The following is a 10019-nucleotide window of genomic DNA, read 5'->3' on the forward strand; positions in this document are numbered from 1 at the left end:
CTGAGCAGGCGGCTCAGCAGGCGGCTTACCAGCCCCTTCCGGTTTATCCAACGGCTCCACTAGAGGCAGGCGTGACCTCTAGAACCACAGGTGTACCTTGTTTGGTGCCGGCTTTGTGTAATGAGTGTTTTCCCAAGGATTTCAAAGGACCTTGCAAGGTTCCTAACTACATAGCCGACTTACCCCCTGAGGCGCGGATTGAGAGTTATGAGATGGCCATGGAACTGCTGGAGGTCAGTGATGCTGCATGTGCTAAATACTTCACCATGATGCTGGATGGGATGGCCCGTACTTGGTTAAAGGGGCTGCCTGCCAACTCCATCGGGTCATGGGGTGAGCTGAAGGCCCGGTTTATCCAGAACTTTAAAGATACATGCAAACAGCCCATGTCAATTGCGGATTTATCTGCCTGTGCCCAAGAGGAAGGTGAATCAACGACCCATTGGGTGAGCTGGGTTAAGGCTATTATACATTCATCTGACAACATCAATGCCGGCTCTACAGTTCTAATGTTGGAGAAAAATTGCCGTTTTTTGCATCTTAAGCAGAAGCTGTGGCGGCTCAACCGCGATTGCAATGATATGGGGCAGCTGATGGCGGCTCTAATTAAATATGCCGACTCTAATGGTACCAAGGACCCCGAGTCTGATGATGATAAGCCGGGAAAGGGAAAGAAGAGTGGCAATGCCAAGGGTCTGCAGCAAAACCCGGCGAGTCAGGGGGCAACGGCAAGCGCAAGGCTGATGGTAACTCTGATTTTGTAGCTAATACTAATACGCAGAACAATGGTCTGCGTTGGAAGGGGAGGCCGCCTCCTCGGACAGGTGGGTCAAATCCCACTCTTGAGCAGTTGCTGAATGAGCCCGGCCCAAAGCATGGTACGTAGGAGAGGCCATCCACTCACCTTTGGAAGGATTGTACAATCATGAGGGCTTTCAAAAATTCTAATTCAGTCCAAAACCACCATGGGCCGGGCGACGGCTCATGTTCTGGTGGCGGCGGTTCTCATGACCCGGTTTACGGAGGTGGCGGTTCTAATTCCGGCTTTCAGGGTCATCAAAATCATCAAGGCAATCAGGGCGGTTACAATCAACAATCTGGCCAGGGGGGTGAATAGCGGCAACAGTTTGGATATCAAAGTCATCCAAAGTAGTTGAATAGCGAGCAATACCACGTCTTCACCACGAGTCTATGTAAGCGGGACCAGAAGCTCCATAAGAGGGCCATGAACACCGTTGAGCCGGCAGTTCCCCATTACTTGCGATGGTCTGAGCAACCCATTATGTGGAGCCGAGAGAATCACCCGCCCTAGGTTGATAATCCGGGTCACTTGGCTTTGGTGGTGGCGCCTCAAGTTGGTGGATAAAAATTCACTAAAGTACTCATGGATGGAGGTAGTAGCATTAATATCCTTTATTATGATACTTTCCATCGCATGGGGTTAACTGATAAAAATCTTAAGACATCCAATATTGTTTTCCATGGAGTGGTGCCTGGTAAGTCGGCATACCCTGTAGGCAAGATTGATCTAAAAGTGGCCTTTGGAGATGAGCATGATTCCAGGGCTGAGAAGTTAACCTTTGAAGTGGTCAAGATCAAGAGCTCATACCATGCTCTGTTTGGCCGGCCAGCTTATGCCAAGTTCATGGTACTGCCGTGTTATGTTTATTTACAGCTCAAGATGCCGAGTTACAAAGGGACCATCACAGTGCATGGAAGTCGAAAGTTAGCTCTGGAGTGTGAATAAGGTGATGGTGCTTATGCTGAGTCTGTTTGTGCAATAGAGGAATTGAAATTTTACAAGGATAATGTTGACCCGGCGGATATGACATCTTTGAAAAAGCCAACTATGGAGCATGATCCGGTCTTGAAGTTTAAGTCGGCTGATGATACTAAGCTAGTTGACTTTGTTCTTGGCGATTCATCCAAGCAGTTTAGTATCAGTGCTAACACGGATCCTAAATAGGAAAGCGCACTCATCGAGTTCATCCATGAGAACCGGGACATCTTTGCATGGAAACCTTCTGACATGCCGGGTTTACCGAGGGAACTCGCTGAGCACACTCTCAATATTGATCCAAAATTTAAGCCGGTCAAGCAATTCCTTTGTTGCTTCAATGAGGAGAGGCGTAAGGACATTGGTGAAGAGGTGGCCCGGCTCTTGGCAGCTGGGTTCATTGTTGAAGTCTTTCATCCTGAGTGGTTGGCTAATCCGGTGCTGGTGCTTAAGAAGAATGGAACTTGGCGTATGTGTGTGGATTATACAGACTTAAACAAGGCTTGTCTGGCTGATCCTTTTGCTCTCCCTCGTATTGATCAAATCATTGATGCTATGACGGGTTGTGAGTGTTTGAGTTTCTTTGATCTTATTCTGGTTATCATCAGATCAAGATGGCAGTTAAGAACCAGGAGAAGATAGCTTTTATTACTCCCTTTGGAGCCTTCTGCTATGTGTCTATGCCTTTTGGGCTCAAGAGTGCCCAGGCGATTTATCAGCGATGTGTGCAAAATTGTCTTCACAATAAGATTGGGCGCAATGTTCATGCTTATGTGGATGATATTGTGGTGAAATCCAGAGAAAAGGAAACTTTGATAGATGATTTGAGGGAGACCTTTGACAATCTCCGGGTCTACAATATGATGCTTAACTCGGCCAAGTGCGTCTTTGGTGTGCCAACAGGCAAGCTTTTGGGGTTTCTGGTTTCTAACAGAGGCATTGAGGCTAACGCGAAGAAGATCAAGGCCATTACCTCCCTGGAAAAACCGGCGTGTATCAATGATGTTCAGCGTCTAGCGGGTCATATTGCCGCTTTAAGCTGGTTCATAAGCCGGTTGGGTGAGAAGGCCATACCTCTATACCAAATGATGAAGAAAACAGATGATTTCGTCTGGAGTGATGCTGCTAATGATGCATTTGAAGTTTTGAAGAAACAACTAACTGAGCCACCAGTCTTTGCTGCTCCCATTGATAAGGAGCCGTTGTTATTATATGTGGCTGCTAATGCACGGGCTGTCAGCGTAGCTATTGTGGTAGAATGGAAGGAGCCAGGCAAGGAATATCCGGTTCAACAACCGGTTTATTATATCAATGAAGTGCTTATTGAGTCCAAGCAGAGATATCCACATTGGTAGAAGCTCGTTTATGGGGTGTTCATGGCCAGTCGGAAGCTTAAGCAGTATTTTCTGGGTCATCCCATCACTATGGTTAGTTTCTCTCCCTTAGGGGATATTATTCAAAACAAAGAAGCCACAGGGCGGCTAGCCAAGTGGGCCATTGAGCTTGGACCTCATGGTTTGAAATATGTGCCTCGCACCGCTATCAAGTCTCAAGCACTTGTGGATTTCATCAATGACTGGAGAGAACTGCAGATGCCTGAAGAGAAGCCAGATAACACATATTAGACTATTCACTTTGATGGATCCAGGCAATTGGAAGGCTCGGGGGCTGGAGTGGTCTTAGCTTCCCCTCGAGGTGACAAGTTTTGTTATGTTATGACGTTGATGTTTCCCTGTACTAACAATGCAGCTGAGTATGAAGCCTTGCTCCATGGTCTTCGGATGGCTAAGGAGATGAACTTAAGACGGGTGAGATGTTTTGGCGACTCAGACTTGGTAGCTCAGCAAGTTTCAGGCACATGGGATTCTAAGGACCCGCTCATGGTGGCTTATCGCCATGAGGTTGATGCTATTGCTGGACACTTCAAAGGTTATCAAGTGGAACACATTGATCGCAGGAAAAATGAGGTGGCTGATGCTTTAAGCCGGTTAGGGTCTCAACATAAGCCGGTGCCACCTAACACTTTCTTGGATGTTCTTTATAACCCTTCTATCAAGTTGCCTACAGAGGAAGATCTGGCTATTCCTGACCCGGAAGCACAACTGGTGGCGGCTCTTCACGCTATCCCGGATTGGACAATCCCATATTTGGCTTATATGACCCGGGGCAAGTTACCCGAGGACGAAACTTTGGCCAGGAAGATAACCCGACGGTCTAAGTCCATGATGATTGCCAATGGCGAGTTACACCACCGCAGTGTCACTAGGGCATTTCAGCGTTGCATTTCTCCTAAGGAAGGCTGTGAGATTCTTCATGAGATTCATGAAGGAGATTGTGGTCATCATGGGTCAAAGTCTCTTATGGATAAAGCTTTTCGTCATGGCTTTTATTGGCTCATGGCTCATGCCGATGCAGAGGATTTGGGCAGTAAGTGTGATGGGTGTCAAAAAAAATCACGCCTAGATCATGTGCCGGCTCAAGAATTGAGGATGATTCCGATTACTTAGACGTTTACAGTTTGGGGGCTTGGTATGGTTGGGCCTTTCAAAAGGTCCAAGGATAAAAAGACCCACCTTTTGGTGGCAGTTGACAAATTCACAAAGTGGGTTGAGGCAGACCCGGTCAGTAAGTGTGACGCGGCAACAGCGGTTCAATTCATCAAAAGATGATTTTTCGCTTTGGTTTTCCCCACAACATTATAACTAATAACAACACTAATCTGTCCAAGGGTGCTATGGAGGAGTTTTGTCAACGTGAGCATATTCAACTTGACGTCTTGTTAGTAGCTCACCCCCAATCCAATGGTCAAGCCGAACGAGCTAATCAAGAAATTTTGAGAGGCATCAAGCCCCGACTTATGGTTCCTTTGCAGAGGACGCCGGGTTGTTGGGTGGAGGAGTTACCTTCCGTGCTATGGAGTATCAATACTACCCCCAACAGATCGACGGGTTACACGCCTTTCTTCATGGTTTACGGAGCAGAGGCGGTTCTCCCTAGTGACATCTATCATGACTCGCCCCGTGTGGCGGCTTACATTGAAGCTGATAATGAACAAGCATGTCAGGATGCACTTGACCTGTTAGATGAGAAGAGTGACCTTGCGGCAGCCCACTCGGTGATTTACCAACAATATCTACGCCGTTACGACAGCCGCCGGGTTAAGTCCAGAACCTTTCAAGAAGGTGATTTGGTGCTCCAGCTCATCCAGGATCAAACTTATGTGCACAAGTTATTCCCACCTTGGGAAGGACCCTTTATGGTCAACAGGAACTTGAACAATGGGTCATACTACCTTATCAATGTTAGAGAGCAAAGGGACTCATGTAAGTCAGAGGAGGAGACCCGCCGGCCATGGAATATTGCTCATCTTCGGCCTTACTACACTTGAGCCACCGGCTCTTATGATGTACATATTTTGACGATGTATATATTATGATGATTATAATAAAGCAGGGCCTCTGTTGTTTCATCTTCAAGAATAATGAGTCTTCTTCATCATAATTTCATGATCACTTGGGGGTTTGATCGTATTTGAATCATTTCCATTAACCCCTTTTGGTCTGGCTTCCTGATTGTATTCAAATCATAGCCATTAACCATCACTAGCCACTTGGGGGCTTGATCGTATTAGAATCATTGCCATTAACCCTTTTTGTCCGGCTTCCTGATCATATTCGAATCACAACCATTAAAAATCACAAGCCACTAGGGGGATTGATCATATTCGAATCATTGCCATTAACCCTTTTGGTCCGGCTTCCTGATCGTATTCGAATCATAGCCATTAACCATTATAGTCACTGGGGGGCTTCCTGATCATATTCAAATCATAGCTGTCGGTACCCCTTTGATCGGCACAATGCCACAAACCACTTGGGGGCTTCCTGGTCATATTCGAATCATAACCATAAATCCTTTTGGTCTGGCTTCCCGATCGTATTCGAATCACAACCATTTTTTGATCCGGCTTCCTGCTCGTATTCGAAGCATAGCCTCGTCTTTTCTCTCTTTTTTGGTTCGAGTTTTTGAACAATTTGTCTATTTTTCTTGATATTATCTTGCCTTTGGATTTAAAGAGATTTAGGCCATGTAGCCTTAATTCTCACAACTCATATTTGAAGCATACCCAGGGTCTTTGTTAACCCGGCTTAATGTATGGCGACAACTCGCTTATACATGATGATATGAAGTACTTCGAAGTATTGGCTCCGAAGGTTTGGGTTATCACCCTTACTGCACAGGTATCATAAACCGGTAGTACGATTCAATATCATAGGTATGATATTGTTATTATAATTATGTCTAAATTCTGGCTAAACCATCCTATTTTTAACCGTTTTAAACATCAGTGGTTATATGTGAGGTATTATGACCCGCCCTGCGGTAAACCACCAAGGGCTCTTGTGATCTACTTGTGTGCAGGATAAGTCAAAAAATTTATCTGCACATATCAACATCATGATAAGTTTAAAAAGACAATTATCAAATGGCGGCTCAATATTGTTGGGCAAAACATAAAACCATGCATGATGGCATGACAGAGCAAAGTTACTACTACCCTATTACATGACTCAACGAGTAAAAATGATTAACTGTTTTTCAGAAGGTCACATCTATGAACCGCCTAGCGGCTCAATCTTCTTGACTCTGATGGCCTGAAGCTTCTGGATCACCCTTCTCCACTTCTTTGTCCTGTTCTACTTCCTGGAAGGTTGGTAATGACCAGTCAATGCCATTTAAGGCTTGGAATTCAGTCTCATCATCAATAAGCTCGGACGGGTCAACTTCAGGAGCAAAAGTGTGCTTATGGATTGGGTGTATTAGATCCTTCACTTTGTAAGATGGCATCGGCATCTTCTGGTTTTCCATGTCATAAGCCGGCTGATATCTAGATAGATCTGTTTCATTAGCAATCAGACTGGCCAGGGGACGTATGTCCTTCGTGCAAGCGGCAAAGTCTTTTTTATCAAACGGGATGTCATCTTCTTTCAAGCTTGGGTACCCGGTAGATATATCGGCCGGGTCTAGCTCTGGTAACCATTCTTTGGCCCGGCTTAAGGCCGTCACAGCTCCGGCTCTGGTAGATGATCGCTTCATCTCACTAAACCTCTCAGGCAGAATGGAAAGCTTCCTCAACACGTCAACCAAGAGAGTGGGGGCTTGGTTAGATGGAGAAATTGTAGCCAATGCACGCTGAGCCCTAGTATAAAGTTGCTCTACTAGTATGTAAACCGCCTTCAGCTTAACAAGCATATCCTGATTAAGATTGGTGCTCCTGGGACTTGCATAATAATTATGGATGGATTAGAGGCGGCTTATGCCAATCAAGGAAGAAATTTAAATGGATACTAGTGAGGCGACTTACCAAAGATAGCAGACACCATCTGAGACACATGGCATTTTAAGCCCGTAAGTTTAGTGGTTGCTTCCTGGAGAGCCGCCTCCGCCTTCTCAGCTCGATGTGTCAAGGCCGTCTTCTCTTCAGCCCAAGCACTTTTTTCCACTTCAAAGCTGGTCTTCAATTTTTCTTTTTCGGTCACGTTGAATTGGAACTCTGAGTTCGCTTTTCAGGTTTCAGATTCTTGCAGTTCCATACGAGCCTTTAGGTCAGACAACCCTGATTGAAATTGAGCAGTGGTGGTCTGTATGTACACCGGATCAAAATCATAATTCAGATTTAGCTAATAACATGAAGTCCCAAGCCTTTTGCAAGCAATAACACTTGGCACTTGGGGGCTAATGTCTGCCCAAAAAATTACTCATGCAACGGCTTATGTGAATAAAGTCCCAAGCACTTTGCGAGCAAGAGTACTTGGCACTTGGGGGCTAATGCATATTGCTTGTCTCATTAATATTTTATGGTGACCCAGTTGTGTTGCAAACCGCTACAATCGGCTCATGAGAACTACACAAGTAAGTACTGCTTTCTACACAAGAGTATAAAGGACCGGCTCATTGATGCTGATTAAGCTGGCCCTTGGGGGCTACGGATTCAGTGTTAGTCATTACAGATTTATTTTAAATCGTATGCTTTAAGCCAGATTTTTGAAGGATTCTATCAAGGGGTATTATTTATGCTCATGGTTAATCTAAGTCTACATCATATTCATCATAAACAGTAGACTTGGGGGCTGACAGGATGTGCATAAGTCAATAAAGGAAGAGTTCATACCTCAAATTTCTGGTGCATTTGCTTCACCATGTCAACTTCAAGGTCACGGTTGTTGTGTACTTGGCTGAGATAGCCATAATATACTTTACCTATGCTCATCTGGGAGTAGTCAGCAATGTCAAATATTACTTTTCGGCGTTCAATATACTCTTCCTTGGCAGAGTGCTTGGCTAAAACAGTAGGTCTTCCCGGCTCTCTAAAGCCGGTGTTGGTGATCACCACATCATCATCATGTGTATCAGTCATCTTAACTGGATTGGATGCTTCTGGATTCAAAGGATCATCGCTGGCTTGATCGATAGGAGGGTCAGAAATCACTGGCGGAACATCAAGAACCGGCTCCGATGATTGAGGAACGGAGATCTCAAGTGCTGGGGTTTGTTGTTCCGCCTTATTGACTTTTGGGTCTTCAGCCGGCTCAGTCACCTTTGCCTTCTTGCTAGGCTTGGCTTTTCCACTGCAGGAGTCATGAGAGGTCAGTATAAGTATAAAAGATCATAATGAGCAAATGACAAGTAAATGTTATTACCCGGGAGCAGTCTTGAAAGCCGGCAGATGAGACTGAGATGAGTCGCCGGAAGAGGAACGATATGTTTCCTAATAATTTGAGTCGGAAGAATTAAGTGGTTGGCGGATGAGACCCGCCAGAGGATAAAAAGAGTTTAAATCAGGGGTGACCTCGTTTCGACGCTTCCTCAGACTGTTCGTTAAGCCGGAAGATAGTTCTTCATCCCTGCTAGTCCGAGTCTGTCGCCGGCCCTCGTGCTGCTGTTGCTTCAAAAGAAAGTGAGGATCCATATGAGCTAAGGGGTGTGAAAAGCTTACTTTCTGGGTTACTCTTCGAATATTCTGTCTTGGCAAGGGCTCGGAGTCGGAGGAAATAATAGTTACCTCTTCTTCGATTGCTTGACTGGTCCCCGTGTCATCCTGATGATAATCAATGTCAATAAGATGGTTGAAAAAGGAGCCAAGGGAATCAAGGGCTACCTCCGACTCAGAGTTGTCGTCCAGTTCAAGCTTTTCAGAAGCACTGGTTTTCTTCCCCTTCTTCTTGGCGGTTTTCTTGGCTTTCCTTGCCCTTTTAGCAGCTTCATGACCATATTCCTTCTTCCAGAAGTCATCTTCAGCCTATGAAAGTCATCAAAGTTGAGTTAAACAAAGTATTTAAAGATGAAGGTAAAGTAAGTAATTTAAAGACTTACTTTTGGTGCCAGGTTAGATTTGCAGAAAGGGCTTAGGCCCACCTTGCTGCAGTCTACTGGGCTTTCATGCAGAAGGGACTTCGTCATCTCGTTGATGGCGTCATCAGTTAAATCCATGGAGCTGTGGCGCAGTGAATCCTTTTTATCGCCCGTGTAGGTGCACATTAAGCCGGTACATCGACTCAAGGGAATGACCCGCCATGCAACCCAGCATCAGACCAAGTCAATGCCAATTAAGCCATTTCCCAATAGAGCCTTGACCTTGGCAATGGTGGGGGCGAGTTTTTGCATTCAGTTGCTGTCAGCTTGTCAGGGAGAATATGTTTTGAGTCAAGGCGCAGGGCATGAAAGTCGGGCAGTCGGTTCTCGTCAGCCGGAGAAGTATCCTTGCAATAGACCCATGTCTGATTCCAATCCTTGGGGTGAATCGGCAGGTGGGCGTAAGGGAAGATAGCGTCTCTCCTTCACTGAATCAAGATTCCACCAAGTTCCAGGCTAGGTCCATTTGAGTACTCGCTCTGGCGGTTCAAATAAAAGTATTCTCTGAACAACTCCACACTGGGCTCGTCTTGAAGATACACCTCACAGTAAACTTGGAAATTTCATATGTTTGACACGAAATTGGGTCCGATGTCTTGAGAATGTAGATTAAAAAAGTGCAGAACATCCCGGAAGAATTTAGAGCCGGGCGTTGAGAAGCCTCGGTTCATATGGTTCGTAAAGACAATGACTTCATCCTCCTTTGGCTAAGGTTTCTCTTCTTCCATCTTAGGGGCACGGTAATGCATAACAGCCTTCTTTAGCAAATAATCGGTTTTCACAAAGTCCTGGAGTGTGTTCTCAGTGACAACGGAGGGAACCCAGTTAC

Source organism: Triticum aestivum, chromosome 7B (assembly GCF_018294505.1).
Source record: "Triticum aestivum cultivar Chinese Spring chromosome 7B, IWGSC CS RefSeq v2.1, whole genome shotgun sequence".
In the NCBI taxonomy this organism is placed as follows: Eukaryota; Viridiplantae; Streptophyta; class Magnoliopsida; order Poales; family Poaceae; genus Triticum; species Triticum aestivum.